This window comes from Podarcis gaigeae (assembly GCF_964106915.1).
Source record: "Podarcis gaigeae genome assembly, chromosome: 7".
In the NCBI taxonomy this organism is placed as follows: domain Eukaryota; kingdom Metazoa; phylum Chordata; class Lepidosauria; order Squamata; family Lacertidae; genus Podarcis; species Podarcis gaigeae.
In genome coordinates, this window is record NC_139683.1 from 58,961,633 (window position 1) to 58,982,594 (window position 20,962).

A 20,962-nucleotide genomic window follows, 5' to 3' on the forward strand; every position below is an offset into this window, starting at 1 on the left:
TTTAGGATTTAGGATCTCTGGCTTTAGAAACAAACAAACCTGATAACAGGAAAGTAAGAGATTAGAGACAGAGAGAAACAGAAGAACAGGAAAATATTATAGTATCACTGGAATGCATCACACCCAGTTATGTTGTTGTTGTTGTTCATTAAAATTCTATACTGTCCATCTGAGGATCACAGGGAGGTTTAGAATACAAAAACACAAAAATACATACCATTGTAACAAACAAAAACAATACCCCCTAGTTTAAAAGGCTATAGATGGTTTAATGAGTCAAAAGCCTGGAAGAGAATAAGGCTTTTGCCTGGCGGCGAATCCCTGGGGAGAGCATTCCTCAAGTAGGAAGCCACCACAGAAAAGGCTTTTCTCGGGTTGCCACCTTCCAGACCTGTCATGAAAGAGGCACACAAACAAGAGCCTCAGATGACAATCACAGTGTCTGGGTCAGTTCATATGGGGAGAGGTGATCTTTGAGGTCCTGAGCCACTTAAGGCTATATAGATCAAAACTAGCACTTGGGCCCTGAAACTAACTGGCAGCCAATGTGGTCAGGCCATGGCTGCTTTATGTGCTCAAACTGTCTTGCCCCTTTGAGCAACCTGGCCAGTGGTTACCAGAGCACAGGCCACAAAAATTAAGCTATCCCTGTCCAGATAGGGGCACAGCTGGGCCACCAGCTGAAGCTGATGGAAGGCATTCCACGTCACCAAGGTCACCTAAGCCTCAAGTGACAGCAAAGGATCCAGAAGTACCCCCAAGCTGTGTACTCACTTAAGTCACAGACCCCAATCCAAACACGCAGGCCCCAATCCAGTTGAAACCAATCGCTTTGACTTGTCACTAATTTTACTGGAAAAATTAACATTACCAACATGTAAATTCTATAAGAGACCTTACACAATCACTGCATCATGACCCAATTGCTTTGCTCAGAACAAATTCTTTTAATTATTACTTGTTTTAGTTTATATCCAGCCTTCCTTCCCAAAGGAGCCCAGGGTGGCAAACACACCAATGTTTCCAAATAAAAAATAGCTAAACAGTTAAAACATTCTAAAAACAATCACTATTAAAAAAAATATATAAAAGCAGTTTACAATTAAAAACATTCTAAAAGCAGTTGCCATTAAAAATGTTCTCAAAAACATTATTTCATTCAGTGCTGATTCTGAAGATTTCTATTGACAAGGAACCCTTCCTATTTGGGGAGCAGAGCTTATACCCAGACAGGCATGATCTTACAAAATTCGCCACTGGTGAAAAAGCAATGAAGGAAGTCTCTAATCTGGAAAAAATAGCACCACTGTGGTGAAGAATTTGGAGTTTCTCCATCTTCCATACCAATTCCAAAACCCAACAATCTTGCAGTGAAATTATCAGTGGTTGAAATCATATTAGTTCCACAGCCATTTTACATAATTCATACTAATTACAGTGAATCATTATGGAGTGCTTTATGGAGTGGTTTTTCTTTTTTTCAGAAGAGAACATTGTTTTGTAGAAGGCTGCAGAAGGATACAGAAATCCACTCCCTAAAATAATACAAACAAACTTAAAACACAATGTTTCCTATCACCACTTAATTTGTAATCTCCTTCATAATAATAAATTAACTGTCTGAAGCAGATTGATACAGCCTATATGTTTCAAACTTTTTTCTTTGGAGCAGTGTAATCTTATGTATGTCTACTCAGAAGTAAGTCATACGGAGTTCAATGGAAATTACTCCCATGTAAGTGTGTACAATATTAGATTGTTAGTTGTTCCAATAGGAGTAAGACTTTTTTTACAGGAAGAAGTAGTAGTAGTACCATAGTTTGCCCATATTCAACTAACGTGTCTCAACACACAGTTTGTAAAAGCTATGCTTTAAGCAATAATAGCTTAAAGTAGTTAGCCCATACTCTCAAAAGCAAAATGAAGATTATGCTGATGTTTAAAACTGAAGTAACTCGAAGGTAAATTTTATGTGAATGGCTGTTATTAAGGAAGAAATTAAGTCACAAAATTTACAGCTACGGACAATATAAAGTCAGATTTATTTATTTATTGCTTTTGATTTACTATCTGCATTGTTAATCTAGACTCAAATATTGTTAGACTTTCTAACCAACCATTTTGTCTTTATTGGTTGCTCATACAACCTTTTCTTTATGCAGTGTTGTCTTCCTGGTCAAAGTGCCTCCCCCTCCTTGGTTGCCCCCATCCCCCTTCCACTCCTATGCAGCCATTATCAGTATCATCAGCATCACAATGCCAAGCAACTACCAAAATATTGGGGGAAATGGTTGGGATGAAGGGAACACAAGCTTCCATTTGCAGCTTCAATACACACCTCAATCTTCTGCTTAAGTACAACTTGAGCTGAAAAGGGAAGTACTATAACATTTGCATGGGAAGGAGCTGCCTGGTTCCTCAATTTTAACATTACAAGCGCCATGAAGCAACAAGGGAGAAATTGCCACATCAATGCAGGCGCAGGCCAATTCTGTGTCCAGGGCAGCTGTCTACCTGGTACGCAAGCTGAGACCCTACCTGCCCCGCAGACTGTCTCGCCAGAGTGGTGCATGCTCTACTTATCTCCCACTTGGGCTACTGCAATGCACTCTACATGGGGCTACCTTTGAAGGTGACTTGGAGATGAAAGTTATAGACTATATGAGACTGGCAGAAATGACTGGCAGAATCCGTGACCAGGGAAAAGAGACGGCGGAAGAAGATTGGAAGAAATTTAAGGACTATCTTAAGAAACATTGCAAGATTATTGAATGTTAGAACGATGTTGACTTAGAAATTAAGGGGTTTTTAGCTGTAATGATTATGTGTAAGAAAAGGAAGATTAAAAATTATATCAGAAATTAGGGGAAGGATTTGCTGAATTGGCTTGATTAGAGATTGGAATACAGAGAGGGGAGGTACGAGGAGGTCGGGAAAGTAAGGTATACGACTATAAGGGAATGAAATTATACTTGTTATTTGTTTTGTATGAATGTCTATCTTATTGTCATTTTTGCTTTTCTTTTTTCTTTTTTTGTTGTTTTTATGTTATTTAAGTTGTTGAAAACTTTAATAAATATTCTTTAAAAAAAAAAGAAGAAGGTGACTTGGGAACTGCAATTAATCCAGAATGCGGCAGCTAGACTGGTGACTGGGAGCGGCCGTCAGGACCATGTAACACTGGCCTGAGAGACCTGCATTGGCTCCCTGTACGTTTCTGAGCACATTTCAAAGTGTTTGTGCTGACCTTTAAAGCCCTAAACGGCCTCAATCCTGTATACCTGAAGGAGCATCTCCACTCCCATCATTCAGCCCGGACACTGAGGTCCAATGCCGAAGGCCTTCTGGCGGTTCCCTCACCGCGAGAAGTGAGGCTACAGGAAACCAGGCAGAGGGCCTTCTCGGTAGTGGCACCTGCCCTGTGGAACACTCTCCCATCAGATGTCAAGGAAATAAGCAACTATCCTACTTTTAAAAGACATCTGAAGGCAGCCCTGGCAATGGAAGTTTTTAATGTTTAATCCTGTATTGTGTTTTTAATATCCAATTAGGAGCCACCCAGAGTGGCTGAGGAAACCCAGCCAGATGGGTGGGGTATAAATTATTATTATTAATAATAAAGCCTCAATATAAAGCAGATTTGGGAGGGGGGAAATTGAAGTTCTCTTTACAACTTGGAAAACAAGAGATTATTTTTCTTTCCCTAATGTTAAAAAAAACCAGCCATCCTCAACACTTTTTCTTAAGGAGTGCATACTTAACTGCCCTACATCTTTTATAGACCTCAACAAATCTTTTGGGAGAAAATATGCATATCAAAAGCAACTATTTTCATGGCACTAACTGTGCCCTAAATACAAACAGAGCATACAAAACTGACAAGACAAAAGCCAATGCAAACATCACAACTATCTGAGATACCTTTTAGATGCATGCATTTAACATTCACCAAATCTTAAACAAATCCAAAAAAATTTGCATCTATTCTCAACACTAATATTTCACCCAAATACTTATCTTTTCCCCCATAGTATCCACCTTGACCACTTAAAGCCATAGCCTAATTCACTGTGTAAATTGACATTCATAATATGTACAAATGGTTGGCTTCCACAAAAGCATCCAACAAAACAAACTTAAAAGAAAAGCCTATAGCAAATTTCAGATGGTGGAGGGAAAGATACCCAAAGAAGGCATATTCAAAGTCCAGAGATCCTAACCACCTTTTAAGAACAGCAACACCCAATCCAGGTTTCACTTTACTAAGGCCAAGCAGGGTCAACGGAGGTAATATTGAAAACAGTAACCAAGAGTCCAAAAAGGCGATGTGGCCCAAGTCACATTGAAGGTTGGGTTCCAGGGCAGGCAGGAAAAGACAAAGAGGCAACAGACGAGTGATGTGTTATAAGGCAATGGAAATAAATGAGTCTGTGACAAGTTGCTCAGACTGGGAAGGTCAAGTCTATGGTCACAATATGTTTCTTGACCTAGAGCACCTGATCCCTCTGAACTAACCAGTTAAGAATCTCTTCTTGTCACTGTGGACCAACAAGGCTCAGGCCATCCAGATCCAGATCGATCGACAGACAGACACAAACACACAAATCCTGTGGCCCTCCAGATGTTTATTGTTTATTTATTTATCCCATCTTTCCTCCAAGGAGCTCAAGGCAGCACAGATGGTTGTACCACTTCACATTTCACCCTCACAACATCCCCGCGAAGTAGGTTGGCCTGAAAGGCAGTGAATGGTCCAAGGTCACCCAGTGAGCTACAAAGCTGAGTAGGGGATTTGAACCCCGTTCTCCCAGGTTCTAGTCTGACACCACACTGGCTCCAGCTCCAAACATCCCCGACCATTAACTATGCCGACTGTGACTGATTGACTCCAACAACATCTGGAGGACCACCCCTGATACATGCCTCAACATTTCAGAAGCTGAATTTAACAAATGGACATATTTTGGAGCACGTAACTGACATGCATAACATAGTTAAAGGAGCAATCCTAAATTTGGCATCAAATCAGTACTTGAGTAAGACTTATTCTGAGCAACAATGTTTATTTTACACATACCTTATTCTGAATCACAGAGGCGACCAAGCCATTCACCTACAATTTTCACCGGCTTCCATTTGGAGAAATTCTTACAACTTATAAATCCAAGTATTAGTGTCTTCTTTGGTTTACACTGTATTCCACAATGAGAAGGTTAATAAAACATGGCGTCTGTCTGGTTCTGGTTGATACCGATTTAGACGTAGCTTGCTGGCAGGTATCCTACTTCAGAGATATTCACACAGTTTACCTATGCAATAGAAATGAAAGGTTGTAAGCTTTGGTATTGGCACATTTCAACAGTTTCACTATAAACCAATTCTAAAGCTGTGATTGTAAGCACACATACTTGGAATTAAGTCTGACTGATTTTTAAGTAGGGTCTGTTTTCACCTAAACATGCTTAGAATTCAGGGGGAAGACTCCTGTAAGCCTCATTTGTGTTCAATGATGAAAGTATCAGAACAATCCTGATATTCCTTTGGAACAGTGGTGCTCTAGTGGACCACATGCCAATGATGAGCGTGACCATTTGCACACACAAGGGCGATTTGCATCCCCATCAGGGCTCTGTGCTCTGCCCACCCCAGTGCAGAATCTACTGTGTAGTTTTCCTTTTTGCTGCTGCAAAACCTGGTAGGGCTTAGGTGGGGGGCAGAAAAATGCTTGGTGGGGAAGGTAAACCAGAGCCCCAAACAGCAGGTGAGCCACCCCTGCTTTAGAACAGTGGTTCCCAATTGGGGGGTCCACAGACCTCAAGGGGTTCACATAAATAAACCTTCCAGGGAATCTGTGGCACCATTCACATAACAAAAGCTACCGATGCCATAGAGATATGAAAATTTTCAAAAGTAAGGTGTCCATAACTTGGCTTTTGAAAAACACAGGGTCTGCAGTACTTAGCTAATTGGGAGCCACTGTTCTAGAAGCTTTTGTTGCAGTCAAATCTATGTGTGCCTATTTAAGAAGTAAGCTCCACTGGACTTAATGGGAGTTCCTCCCAGGTAAAGGCATAGAGGGTTGCAGCCTAACCCATTTCATCTCAACCACTGTACTTTTACTATTAAGCGCCATCCATTACAGAAGCAACTTTTCCTCAACAGGGTTTTTCCACATGCATTGAACTTTTAAATCTTACCTCTGGCAACTTATCATTAGCCATTAATTCCTAGCAACTACAGCAAAGACGTTTCCCAACCTTTCTATTCAAATAACGATTTGAGTTTGGTGCACAGTAAAACACAAATTTTATTGTTTGCATAAATCACAAAGTATTAAAAGAAGACTGACACAATCACTAAAAGAGTATCAAATGGATACCATCCTAGACTCTTAGGCAATTACAAGTGGGCCCACAAATCTAAAGAGTTACAAACATTACTCTTAACTGCCTGTTAAAGGGAAGATTTGTTTAATATCATGGGTAGGCAAACTAAGCCCTGGGGGCCAGATCCTGTCCAATTGCCTTCTAAATCCGGCCCACAGACAGTCCAGGAATCAGCATGTTTTTACATGAGTAGAAAGAATGTGTGCTTTGATTTAAAATGCATCTCTGGGTTATTTGTGGGGCATGGGAATTCATCCATTATTATTTTTTCCAAAATATAGTCCGGCCTCCTACAAGGTCTGAGGGACAGTGGATCAGCCCCCTGCTGAAAAAGTTTGCTGACCCCTGGTTTAAAGTGACTGGCAACTCAACCCTTATGCAGATACAGCATGGAGTAATAGATGATGAAATAGCATGCAGAACCAGAAATGAAGCCATCACCACTTTGAGGAAATGTGTCCCCCAAAGACCATGCTCTCCTGACTTTATAATCTGCATACATTTGAAAGTTTTCTGTTCCTGTAGATTTAGTCGCAAGGTACACTATAACTTCATTACACTATAACAAAGCCCAAAGGGCAATCTGCATCAGAGAAAAGATGGAAGGAAGAGAGTTGCTCAAATCACTTCCTTCTGCCCATCAATTTCCCATCCCTATTTAAATTTCTAACCCTGTGATTTTCCAGACCCATGTCTGCAAGGTAAACATGGATCTGCAATACTAGCAGAAACTAAAGGAACAGATTGCAGAGAGGATCTTCAGGGTCAAATGGGCCAGAAGGGAAGGCTTAAGCCAGTCATGGCCAAACTTGGCCCTCCAGCTGTTTTGGGACCATAATTCCCATCATCCCTGACCACTGGTCCTGTTAGATAGGGATGATGGGAGTCGTAGTCCCAAAACAGCTGGAGGGCCTGGCTTATGCCTGGCTTAAGCATTCCCTTCCTTTTCACCTCTTCTCCCAAGCAAAACAGTGCCTCCAGGGGTGCTTTGCAGTGAGAAAGAGGCTTTGCTGCATTTGACTGTAGTGTAACATACTTAACACTGTTTGAACTACATGGTTAAACTAGCCACAGTTCTCTTCCCAAATATGGTTACAACTCATCTTCTGGAAACTGTGGTCCTACCATTTTTCGATAGGGGTGGCCACGTTAGTCTCTTGCTGCAAAAACAATGAAGAGTCTTTCTGGTAGCACCAAAAAGACAAGTTATTATTATTATTATTTATGCAGTCATGTTGACTATGGGTATAAGTTCCAACAGACAGCATGCACTTGCATGAGGAATAGTGGACTGATTGTCTTTATTCTAGAATCTAAGCAGTCACCTAGATTTTCAGAAGTGGTATACCTCTGAATAATATGATGGGCACAAGTGGAGGAAGTATTGTCACACTCAAGTCCTCCTTGCAGGCTTCCCATGAGCCACTGTGAGAACAGAATGTTAGACTAGATGGGCCTTTGGCCTAATCCAACAGGGATCTTTTTCTGTACAAGTCTAGGTGATCTTTGTTTTTGTTTTGTTTTTAAGATTTCCAACCAAACTTCACAGCTGATTCCCAAAACCAAAGGCAACCTTTAGCACTGACTATTAAAAGGCCAACTTCCCTTTTCATATCTTGCTTGGGTTTTAGGCATAGAACAAGTGCACATTGCCCAAATACGCACCAAGTACAATTCCTCAACTACAAATCACAATAGCAACTGCACAACCCCCACAATATTTCTATAGGCTTGAAGCTTCTATTGTTGTTGAAAAGCCCCTGGAAATAGCTTTAAAGCCTCAGGTAAGAAATGGAGTAGGAAAGTTAGTAGGGAATCAGTGAAATACATTAAACAAAGATATGAGCAAAAATTAAAGTAATAAGATTAAATTAATAAGAAAACTGAACAATACAGGAACAGGAGAAGTTGGAAAATATGAGATATGAGGTGGTACAAGTTAGGAGCCTGGTTTCTCTATTTCTCTTCCCACCCTCTCTCAATTTGTAGCTCTATTCTTGAAGTACTCTATTGTTCTGAGCTCTGCTGCGCTTAATGAACTTTGTAAGTATTTCTGGCACTACAGCTTACACTCTCAAACCTTAACATCAGCCCTTAACTGGAAGACTTGTACAGGAATCACACAACTGGACTCATATGAAGGCCTAGTCACACAGTGACCAGATTGCCAATACTTTTATCTGTACTAGTGATCCTACCAGCCTGGCTCTGTCGGTGGTTACAATACTCAGAATGTGCTCCAGAATTTCCTACATAGACAAGGCCTGTGTGTTACCGCACATTAGATCCAGCATTTGTCATTCCAGTACTAGATTCAAGTGCAAGAATTATATTGGTTCAACAAGACCAGCCATGACAGGAAATAATCTGCCCATTGCAGGCTCTCCTGTGGATCTACTAACATTTGTGAGAGAAAAGTGAGGAGAAAATGAAGGACGGATATACACTACAAACTTAAAATGGTTTGGCACCAATCCAACTAGCATGGTTTCATCAAAGATCCTTGGTACATGAAGTTCTACAAGGGCGCTGAAAATCGCACTGAAGATTTCTAGTCCACATCTTGGAACTAAACTTTCAAGGATTCCCCGGGGAGGAAAGAAGTATTAAACTAGTGTAAGTGTCTGCATCAAAATAAAGTATTAAAAGAAGACATGCCTGCAGATATCACGGCAAAACAAATGCCGTGTATAAGAAAGAAGTTGTAGAATGGTAGGTACCATAAATCAAAAGGAACACAGAAACCGGGAAAAGCAAGGAAACAATGGGATTAAGAAAAAAGTAGTTATTGAACGAAACAGAAAAAACCAGGACAAATAATTTAAATAATAATAATAAGAGAGCAAACAGGAATATAATGTAAGTTACCAAAACAAGTTAACAAAAGGGGAGAAATGCCAGAGCTTTGAAACCAACAAAAAGAACACAAGATTTTCACAAGTATACTGGAAAGTAGCCTGAAAACTTCCATCTTAATAATGGCCCATTTAACAGTGAAATGTGCTATCCTAATGGTCCAACTCTGAACATCTTTCCAGTTCTACAGAAGTAGAGAAGTTTCTGCTGGTACCTACCTTACATTTATGCCTCCACAAACCCACACATCAACAAAGAACCAGCATTCACCTGCATCTCACCCAGGCAGATTCAATGTAGACCACACCTTCCAAAATGTCCACCTTCCCTTCAATCTGATCATTTCAGCATCCCGTTCTTGGTTCAGCCAGCAGCACCCCCAGTCACAAAAAACACTCTTCCCAGTCACTGTCCAGAGAATCCACATCTCAAGCAAGAGGCAGTCTCTCTCCCCCCCCCCACCCACCTTGGTGCCCGCCAAACTGCATTACATAAGCAGATCCAAACTGACAGAATTGCAGGCATTAACAAAATCAACATCATACCCCCAGCATATTAACATCCAGACCCAAGTGGATTCCACACTAGTCTGATGCACACATCCCAACCTCTCTATCGCAGTTTCCACTTAACACTTTCAGTTGATAACAAAGCCACAAAGGGAAGAGGGGGAGAGAAATAGCAGAAGTAACTCACCTTCCTTCTTCTCTTAAGACCAAAAAATATATATTAAAATTAAAAACCAGGACTCTCTGAGGAGTAGCTGGAACATTCTACAAAGTCTTTGGGAGAAGTTGGAGAAGTCTGAATAAACTGTTGAAAAGACCAGATAAACCCAAAAGGGGAGATGGAGAGTTCATCCGAGTTTCCTCTTTTGTTCAAGTTCCCTGAGCAGACAAAGAACCAGCAAGCGGCAGCAGGTTTCTCCCTCTCACCCCCTTTCCCTCCCTCCCTCCCCCTCCCTCTCCCCACCCACCCCCATCCAAGAGCACCTCAAGTCTAACTTCAGCCTTCTCTTCTTCTTTTGAACAGATCCTGCCCTGCAACTTTTTTTTCCTCTCCCCCCCCAAAAGAAGCCTCTCGTAGACTTCCCTTTGCGCCTCATCTCAGCCTCCAGTTCAAAACTTCCCTCTAACTGAGCCTCCCAGAAAAACAACTTTAATGGAGGCGGGAGGGGGCAAGGAGGAGAATCTCTCAAATCATTATTTCCGGTAGATGCACCTCTTTGTTTGGATTCCCCTTGACGGTCATTGAGAACAATTCCCCTCGGTATTCGGGCTAGGCGCGATTCCCCTTCCCAGCCCCCTCCCCTTACGATCCCCAAGAACAAGGTCTTGATTTCCCGAAAATGGGAAAGATATCCTCACACCCAAAGTGAAGGGGGGGAGGTGCAGGATAGGGGAGGCCAGCAAGATGTAGGGTTAACACGTTTCCCTTTCACTTTTGGAAACGTCTCCATCCAGCCAAGGGGAACAAAAGCGTCCTCGCGCAAAGGAGCTCGGCAGCAACCAGCTTTTGACATCTCTCTACCTGTTGCACAGCGAGAGGGAGGGAGCGGTGGGAACGAGAGCACCGGCAGCCCATAATAATAGGGACCCACCAAGCTTTTCACCTGTCCTCCTGAATAGGGACTACTGGAGCCGCTTCCCAAAATGAAAGGGAAGGGGGTCGAGGAACGCAGAGAGTGTGGGGACTAGGGAAGAAAGCCAAAAACAGTCCTTCCCCCCCAACCCCACCGCCTCCATTCTCATCTACAAACCATCGTTTTCAGCCGTCTCCCAAAAGCAACAAGTCTCAGTCCCAGCCTGTTCCTTCCACTTGCTCCATGTTTTTATCAATGAGAAGGAGGGAAAGTACAGTACACAAACACACCCGGACGCCAAGAGCACATTCTAATCCCAGACCAAACTGCCTGCCACTGAGGCTGCAGCTTCCTAACTAACGCGCACAGCTAAGGCCGGGCTGGGGAGGGGAGGGATATTGAACACACAAAAAGAAAACTTTTATAAGGTCCCGCTGTTTTGGGGAGGATGGGAGGAGAAGAATGGTTAAAGTTCGCGGCGCTCCACAAAAGAGAAACGCAACTCACCTTAGGAGACAGAAGGATAACCCCTTCCGCTTTCTCCTCCTTCCTCTTCCAAACGGTTGGACGGGGCGGCGGGGGGAGGAGGAGGAGGAGAAAACAATGCAATTCCCGAATGCAATTGCGCCGGGTCCGTCTAGCTGAGCTAAGTGGCTCCCCCTCGGCCGCCCGCTCCTCGCGTCCCCCGGCACCAAACAAAGGCGCAGCCAAGAGCTCGGCTTCCTTTGCGCTTAACTTTTTTCTCACTTCGATCCCGCTTCTGCAACTTTTACCCAAGTCGGGTGCCTCGTTGCGGAGACGTGAGAAGGACACAAAAGGAAAATTTAAGGCGCCCCCCCCCCGAGCCGCCGCTATTGCATTGTGCCATCCTCCATGCCATGCTGTACGATTTCGCTCTTTAAAAACTAATACTCCTCAGCAAACAAGTCTTAGAAGCGGGGTGGGGGAAGGGGATGTGGATCATAGCGAGCCTGGAAGTTGGGTAAAGTCCACAAGGGTAGACTGATTCTTCCTCTCTTTCCAATGGCCTGCGCGCGCTTTGTTTTGGATACCACGAGGAAAGGCGTTGTTAACCCCAAGGAGGAGGGGGAGAAAAGGCTGGGCGCGTCGCGGCGCCAAAAGATCCCTTTGTGCGCACGTGCGCAAGAAGTTGAAGATGTTCCGAGTTCCGACCGCGCCTTGTTCTTGAGCAACGAGTCGCGGCCGGGTCTCCCTTTAGGCCCCTTACAGAACAGCGCCTGCCCGAGCAAGCAGCGCCCGGAAAACTCCGCGGCACTCCTCCAGTCCCCACGGCTAACTTCCACCAAGGCCGCGCCAATATGCTCTTTAAAAAAAAAAAAAAGCTTAATTCGGAATTGGTTCCCTACAGCGTCCCCATGTTGCTTTACCTACCTTGCCGGTCTACACCTGCAGGGAAATTGGGCGGTAGAATGGACTGCACCACTTTAGACTGCAGATGAGAGAGCGCCAATTTAAAACAAAAAGGGACCAACCTGAAATCAAAACATTTAGCGCATTAAAGAGGAACCTTTTATTAGGGCAGGCAGCAAATTTGCTACTCGTAAATAGTTTACAAAAAAACAAACAACAACAAAAAACTTAGTATAAAGGGATATTCGAAAATGATATCCCTTCCTCAGTCCACAATCTGAAACTGGCACAGTCTATTCCACCACCACTGGTAACAAAACGCCTCCTTCTACTGGGTCACTATTCTGACCTTGAGGAAAGGATTCCAAGTTGTGTGGATTCATTCCCTGTGGCACTTCACCCCTGGAAGTGCTTCTGAGTGAACCTCCTACCTGTATGTAGATAGCAGGAGAGGTCAGAAAGCCATAGAATGTTTGGCCTCAAAATCAAGTGGGTCCGTTGAGCACTCCTGGCTAAGTTCAAAAGCTGTTGAGGGGGAAATTCAACCATTCAAAATAAATGTTGGGTCAGTCCAATTGACGCAATCCATCTAGACCTACATTCAGTGCTATTTTTCTAGAAAAAGAGGTGCCGAAACTCACCCTTATAATGGCAATAACGCCCACCTGAGAGGTGCCAGAACTGAGTTCCAGCTGGGGAAAAAACCCTGCCTACAATTCCTTCTTCTGGGGAGGGTGGATTTACTGTGAAGAGAGGTACAGGGTAGCAGAGGACTTGAGCAGGACTGAAGTGGGCATCCTTATTGAAGAGGGTTGTATACCTGCTTCAGTTCCAATGGTGGGTGATACCTACTGAGACTGGCAGAGCAGAAGGCTGGGAGACCAACAGTAGGCAGAGCCATTGGCCATGACACGAAGAGGCAGCTAATTCTACTCTCCCCCCCCCACCTCGCTGGGAGGAAACAACACTGAGACTGAGGAGGAGGACGCTGACAGCCATTGCCATCCCCGGACTGGTGATAAGTATGAAAGCAGGCAGGTGGGGGCTGGGTGATAGCAAACTGGGACGCGTGGGGCAGTGCCTCAATCCCCCTAATGAACCAGTCTTCACTGGTCAACCCTGATTGTAAGAAGCACCCCTCCTTCAAATGATCACCCCTACCTCATATCAGTCTGTAGATCATGAGACTCTTACTATCAGGGTCACAGGTTTGAGCCCCACATTGGGCAAAATATTATTGCATTGCATGGGGGTTGGACCAGATGACCCTCGTAGTTCCTTCCAACTCTACAGTTCTTTTGATTCTGCTTTTAAAAACCCAGTGGCTATTTGCTGCTGTCTTCTCTGGGTTGCTTGAAAAAGGAGGTGCTGACTCTTAGGAATGCTCCCTACTTCCCTGGAAATGTGAACACCACGGAATAGAATATGCAAGCAAACTACTGCTGCTTGGAAATGTAGCTAGGAATACATCCTGTTTCAGTGATAAAGCCATAATTCATGTTAGTGACTTCTGAGAATGGAACTGGATGTTGGTGGTGTGTAATGGATGCTAAACACTGAATCTAAAAATATTATTTTATATATCTGGTGTCTGACTTGGATTAGTACTCACCTTACGAGACTCAACTCTTCCACAACATCCAAGACATCCTTGAAAATGCTGGAATCCTGACCTTGTGGGATGGGCATCAGTGGCACTATGTTATGGTGGTTGTCTTCCTCCCTGGAGGGTCATGTCCGGAGACATGCACTGGGAGAGTTCCCTTAAGCCCCCTGATGTTTACAGTTCACTGTTTTATCTACATGAAGTTGCAGGGAGTGGTCATTAGGCGTTCTGGAGCAAGGTGTCATCAGTGCACTGATGATGCCCATCTCTGTTTCTCCATTGCATCTGAGTCAGATGAGGCTGTGCAAGCCCCAGGTGCAGTGGTGGATGGGACGAGAATAAACTGAGCTGTGTCCTAGAAAGACAGAGGCTTTGGAGGTGAGAGGTTCCCATGCACAAGAGTTAGCCCAATTACCTGTTTTGGTTAGGTTTGCACTTAATCTGAAGGAGTTTGAGGGTAGTGGTCCATCTTTATCACAAATGTCCCAAGTGACCTCTGTGACTAGGCTTGCCTTCTACCATCTTTGCCTGATATTCCAGCTGTGACCATTCCTGGACCAAGGTAGTCTGACTACAGTGGTCTGGTCCATGTATTGGTAAACTCAATACTTTACTACTGTTCACTACTGTGGGGCTGCCCTTGTATCTAGCATGTCTTGTATGAGACGTGGGGAGGGGGAGAAGAAGAGAATCCCATTGCAGTAATCTAGCCAAAGAATTTAGTTCAATATCACCCCCCCAAAAAAATATTTTTTTCCTTAATTTAATGACTACATGGAGGCTTTATCTCGACTTTCAAATAAGTCCAATCCATTTACAGTCCTTTTACTAGACCGCCTGTCCACACACAGGTTTAAAAGCAGGTTTAAAAAAAATGAAGAATACTTCTCTGTCTGTTGACCTAGGGGTGATTCCTATTTAACCAGTCAACCATTTATTTATTTTAAAGAAATTATGGTATATCCCATTCAAAAGGATATTTTCTAACACAGCTCTCCTTAATTTTAGGAAAAGCAGCATATAGGAATAAAAGTGTATCACAAATTAAAAGAAGTTCATTGCTGTTTGTTGTTTCAAGCTTCATAGAACTGAAGGTTACAGGTGTTGATCTAGTAGTCCTACATATAACGTTGGAAACAATGCAAAAATACTTGCCTGTGACTTGCTGGGACATTTTTAAAAGGGGCATCAAAGTGTTCAAATCGTGGTGAAAAAAGTTGTCTTTTACTATCAGATGAAGATGTGCACTTTAGATGGGACCCAGAAGGGCTGTAAAATAGCGACAGAAGACTTAATAAAGTCATTTTTCGTTCCCGTGTCTTGCCATCCCAATCTAATATCTCTCAACCACAGAAATTCATTTATCACTTTGTTTCACTTCAGCCCAGACCCTCCCATCATGTAGCTCCCATTCAGCTACAATTAGATAATGCTACATGTATATTTTTCCCTTGTGAGCTTCAGGAGGCCCAAGGAGATATATTTCTACAAGATTAAAAATTATCCTTGCACATCAGGATCTTTCTACTACTAATTCTTAAGGTTTCCAGTCAGCTGAGATTTTGTCTTCTTGGCCACTTGCCAGGATTGGAGGCTGCAGACACAGAAAAGATTCCAAGTGAGCCATTTTGAGGAATGAGAAGCACCCATCTTCAAAGTATAGAAGTTGCAATTTTCTGGATGTGAAAAAATAACACATTTTGCCACCTTTAATTCTTTTATTTCTTTAAAACGTTGTTAAAATAGTTTATGCTGCTTTTCTGGGCATCTGACCATCCAAAGCAGTTTACAACTAAAAACAATATTAAGTTAAAAGAACAACAATACAAATTTTTAAAACTTAAAACTACAACTCAGCAATATCCCATAGAGCTGGTGGGAAAACATAGTTCAACCATACTATCACCCAGCTAATTTACACCATGCCTTGAAGGCCAATTGAAAAATATAAGAAAATTCTAAAGCCATGGGACCACCATAGAGTTAGAACTGTCCCTTGTGGCCATCCACCTGAATAGACCTGTGATACAAGGAGGACCAGAAGGTCAGCAGTTGGAATCCACACGACGGGGTGAGCTCCTGTTGCTCTGTCCCAGCTTCTGCCAACCTAGCAGTTTGAAAGCACATCAGTGCAAGTAGATAAATAGGTACCACTGTGGTGGGAAGGTAAATGGCATTTCCGCGCATTCTGTTTTCCATCACAGTTGCACCAGAAGTGGTTTAGTCATGCTGGCCACATGACCCAGAAAGCTGATGGCCTGAAAGCGAGATGAGCGCCACACCCCATAGTTGCCTTTGACTGGACTTAGCAATCCAGGGGTCCTTTACCTTTGTTTTACAAGGAGGACATATCATAAATACAATTTTGCAGCACATTTTTAGTGAGAATGTGTTTTGGACTTGGTCTTCCAGTTCCACCAGGCAGGTGAAATGTTCTGCTCAAAGCAGAACCCAAAGCCCTTCAGTCAAGTAAAGCCTTTCATTTATAACCACGGGATGCTGCCACCCTAGGCAGTCAAGCTAGGACAGACAAAGAGAAGCCTTCTTTGGAAATACATTATGCTTAGGCACTTTGATGTTAGATCAAAGGGGATGAGAGACTTGGCTGCTGTAGAAGAACAGGAACTCTGTGCACTCTCAGATGCCGTCAGTCTGAGGTGCCAGAAGGATTGCTTTTCCACATATGTGCCTTCAACAGAGGCCTTCCTTAGTGTGTTCCTGCCATTGGAGGTGCAGCCTTCTCGATGGTGGTGTCTCACCCAGCACTTGCATCAATGTCATTTTGGCAGAAGGTGAAGATCTATATTATTTTACCAGGCTTCTTAATGACACCTCTTTTACCTCTGCCAGTTACTTCCATTCTGCTTTGTATTCCCCCCCCCCTCTAACTGCTCCCCCCCGCAAGCTGTTGTTTTAATGGTATTGTTCTAAATTTGTTTTTGCTGTAATTTCAATTCCTTGTAAACTGCCCTGGGAACCGATGGAAAAGCAATATATGATCCTCTAATAAAGTACAGTGGTACCTCGGGTTACATATGCTTTAGGTTACATACACTTCAGGTTACAGACTCCGCTAACCCAGAAATATTACCTCAGGTTAAGAACTTTGCTTCAGGATGAGAACAGAAATCGTGCTCCAGCGGCGCGGCAGCAGCAGGAGGCCCCATTAGCTAAAGTGGTGCTTCAGGTTAAGAACAGTTTCAGGTTAAGAACAGACCTCCAGAACGAATTAAGTACTTAACCCGAGGTACCACTGTAGAAAGAACATTAGAAAATTCAACTGGTCAAGTGTATGCTCCCCCTCCCATTCTTATTCTATGCGAACTCAGATCAGCCAAACAATTTGCTCTGTCTTCAGAGTTGTTAGATCCCAGATCTCAGTCTTGATGAGACATTCTCTGAAGAGGAGAGGGAGCCAGAAGCTGTGGTTGACCCTTCTGAGGCACATCTGGACACCACTTCCTCAAGGGGGTTCCAATACCTGGAACCCACTCCCCTTTTCAGAACACCCATCCCAAGCCTCAGAATATCAAAGGAGCAGTGGTGATCAATGTCCCAGTTCAAAGCTCAGGACCAGCAAGGCCTCCTGTTCATTGGCTTGATTCAGGAGGAGGGGGAATAAAGTTGTCTATAAAAACCCTCAGTGCCTGGCTGCAACAAGTGCATGTTAGCTCTTCGGCCTTGCATCTCTAGCATCTTTCCTGACTTGGAGCAGGACGAAAGGAAATCAAAGCTCTTTTGCTAGCTTTTCAAAGTGTAATAAGTCAAGCAATTCCATGCACAGCCAAGCTAGGCCAGGCCACAGCAGATATATCCTGCCAATTTCTTCAGCCGCTAAGCCTCCATGCAGATGAATGCCTGTAGCTCACAGATATAATAATAATAATAATAATAATAATAATAATAGTTATACCCTGCACATCTGGCTGGGTTTCCCCAGCCATTCTTCCTACCATAGTGTTGGCTAGTAATATTGATGCTAGCTGTAAATATTCAAGCTAGCTAGAAAACAGTACTGAAGTTAGGTAATAGTGTGGGTACCATAGGCGTCTTGTGGGCCCCTGTGAGAGCAAGATGGGCCGGTTCCAGCAGACTCTTGTGTTCTTTAGTTGTTCTTAGGGTTACACTGGGCTTAATGAGCTTATGGCAATGTTTACATTACAGTGGTACCTCGGGTTAATAACTTAATTCGTTCTGGAGGTCCATGCTTAACCTGAAACTGTTCTTAACCTGAGGTACCACTTTAGTTAATGCGGCCTTCCGCTGCCGCCACGCAATTTCTGTTCTCATCCTGAAGCAAAGTTCTTAACCCGAGGTACTATTTCTGAATTAGCGGAGTCTATAACCTGAAGGACGCAGGTGGCGCTGTGGGTTAAAGCCTCAGCGCCTAGGACTTGCCGATCGAAAGGTCGGTGGTTCGAATCCCTGCGGCGGGGTGCGCTCCCGCTCCTCGGTCCCAGCGCCTGCCAACCTAGCAGTTCGAAAGCACCTCCGGGTGCAAGTAGATAAATAGGGACCGCTTACCAGCGGGAAGGTAAACGGCGTTTCCGTGTGTGGCTCTGGCTCGCCAGATGCAGCTTTGTCACGCTGGCCACGTGACCCGGAAGTGTCTCCGGACAGCGCTGGCCCCTGGCCTCTTAAGTGAGATGGGCGCACAACCCCAGAGTCTGTCAAGACTGGCCCGTACGGCAGGGGTACCTTTACCTTTATAACCTGAAGCATCTGTAACTCGAGGTACCACGGTACATCACTTCCTTCAAAGTTCCTCTCCATTGGGAGGCCCTCCTGCTCATTCTGCTGAGCAGGACCCTGGATGTCTGCCTCAAAGTCCTGCCCTGACACTACCGCTGGGGGAGGGAGAACATCCAATGACAGAGAGGCCTCAGATCACATGACTATAGAGAGTGACAGCAGATCTGACCAAGCTGCACACACACAGGCCAGACACAATTGCATATTGCATAATGACCCGTTCGTGTCTCCATGGGTTATACTTTCCTACCCATACTTCATTCTTGCATTTAAGGTTGTCTCCAACTAAGTTTTACCCATTGAAATTAACGGCCCCAAGTTTGTATCGTTCATTAATTTCAGTGGATCTACTCTTGAGTATTCCAAGCAATGGCTACAACCCTCAATTTATACCCCACTCTTCCCCCGAAGGAGCCCAGGGTGGCAAACCCATCAGTAGTAAAGGGGAGCTTGGAAGGACTTGCTAGATATGCGGTGCAATGGGTCGGTGCATCTGGCTATTAACCAGAAGGTTGGTGCTTCAAACCTATCTAAGGATGGCTGTTGGACTAGATGTCTCTCAGCATCCCTCCAAACTCTATAATTCTATGCTTCTATGAATTGATTGATAAAAGGTTTCTAAAACTAGTATATATGATGAATCTTGCAATTTTTTAAAACACATGTTAAAACAAAGAACTCAATCCCCAGAATTGTATCCCTTTATGGCGATTGTTTAGTCCATATTATCATAAACATGGGATTCAGCGCTCTGCATCCCATTTCTTTACTTCCAATCAACAGCTTCTGTCTTTTACCAATGCCGCTTCTGAAATTATGTTTTAAGATAGGAATTAAATCATTAGACCAATCTACAAGTACAGATATAACAATCAAGATAAATGTGCCAGTAAGTGAAACAACATATGTTGTGCTGGGAATTATTACTGCTGCTTCTTTTTTTGCCTAGAGATGCCACCTCAGCAAGTCGGTGCTGTGTTTGTTTTGAAAGTCCAAGTGCAGGAAATGTCCATGTGACCTTAGTTTTTTTCCTGCTATGGGAGATACATCAACCTGCAGTTGAGCAGTGGTCAAATAATGACTTAGGCTGTGATCCTCTGCCACTCGCTTTGATAGCAAATGTTGCACCCATGCTAATTATAGAATCATAGAATCATAGAGTTGGAAGAGACCACAAGGGCCATCGAGTCCAACTCCCTAATTTAGACGATCAGGATATCTAAGGACTTTTCATGCTTAGGGGGGCACTTCTAGACTCACTGTTTTCGGGTGAGATTCTGTCACATCCCAGTAAAGTCAGGCTGCTCAGTTAAAGCTGATTTTGAGCTCTTGTAAAACAATACGGCTTCCCAAAAGTGATGGAAAACTGTGCTGGAAAGTGTAGAATAACACCTGCTGGGTGCAACATTGTCTAATCATCCCACAAATCGGACTAAATGCTTATTAAACAGGTTGGTTGGAATTGACCAGAGTTTCCAAAGTTTCAAGGATTGAAGATTTTCCAAATTTTGGGGCCGTTCATTCATGTTCCAACATGTTCTGATTAGCTAATGAGAAGCAGCGGTGCAGCTCTGATGACCTCAGAGCTAAAGTTCAGAGCCCCACAGTCCAGGCCCACCCCAAAAACAAGCATCCAGAGGTCAGCAGTTGATCATGGAAGCTGCAAACATTCCCAGACATCAGCACCTACATTGGAAAGGGTGTACTGGGGCCCACCAAGGCTCACACTGGTTGTTTCATTGTTTATTCTTATTTTTTTTAAAATTAAAATCACAATATTATAGTCAGGGCAACTGGCCAGGTATGTGCCTGGTTACAGGTTCTCATTTTATTATTTTTACATTTAAAACCTGCTGTTGTTTTCTGCAACAAAATAGTGCTTTTTCCCAAGTAAACATGTTTAGCATTAGGGTAGCAGATGCAAACACCATTTTATTCCTGTAGTCATGACACACTGTGTTTTATTATTAATTTTTTATTAAGAAATTTTCTTTTACAAATTTGTTTGAATACAACCATATTTTCCAATTTACAAAATTTACAAAAAAAATTGACTTCCGCCAGCTCCTGCCACAATCCTCAAACACACTGTGTTTTAAGTAAGTTTTTAAAATGCTAAACCTCATATGCTCAGAATATTATTATTTTTTAAGTGTTGGCATGTTTGTTTTTGCTCTAACATGCTGGAATGTAGAAGTAGTTTTAACGCATGGAATGTAGGGGGATGTGAATTCTGTGCTTCACAAATGAAATCATGCACATGACCATCTTAAGAGTGGAGTGTATAAGACTATTAAATGTGGATGGTAAATTACCTAACTGCACCACTGATGATAAGCCGTTATTCTCAAGTGTTGATCTTGAGTAGACTGATCAATAGTTTAATGGCTGGTACCCTGAAAAAATTGC

At 43.3% G+C, this 20,962-nt stretch overlaps 1 long non-coding RNA gene across 9 annotated transcripts in view; it reads right to left on the minus strand.

Annotated features, from left to right (window-relative positions):
• Positions 1-20,962, minus strand: part of LOC310848256 — a 388,509-nt gene that overhangs the window by 332,935 nt on the left and 34,612 nt on the right. For 5 of the 9 annotated variants that reach the window (XR_014566218.1, XR_014566220.1, XR_014566221.1 and 2 more), the window contains exons 1-2: positions 11,332-12,038; positions 5,078-5,309 (exon numbers count right to left, since the gene is read on the minus strand). This is a non-coding gene — a long non-coding RNA (uncharacterized lncRNA). Of the gene's footprint in view, positions 1-5,077; positions 5,310-9,938; positions 10,078-11,001; positions 11,174-11,331; positions 12,039-20,962 lie in introns of those variants that run through there. The other 4 variants (XR_014566225.1, XR_014566226.1, XR_014566224.1 and 1 more) reach the window with 3 other exon arrangements.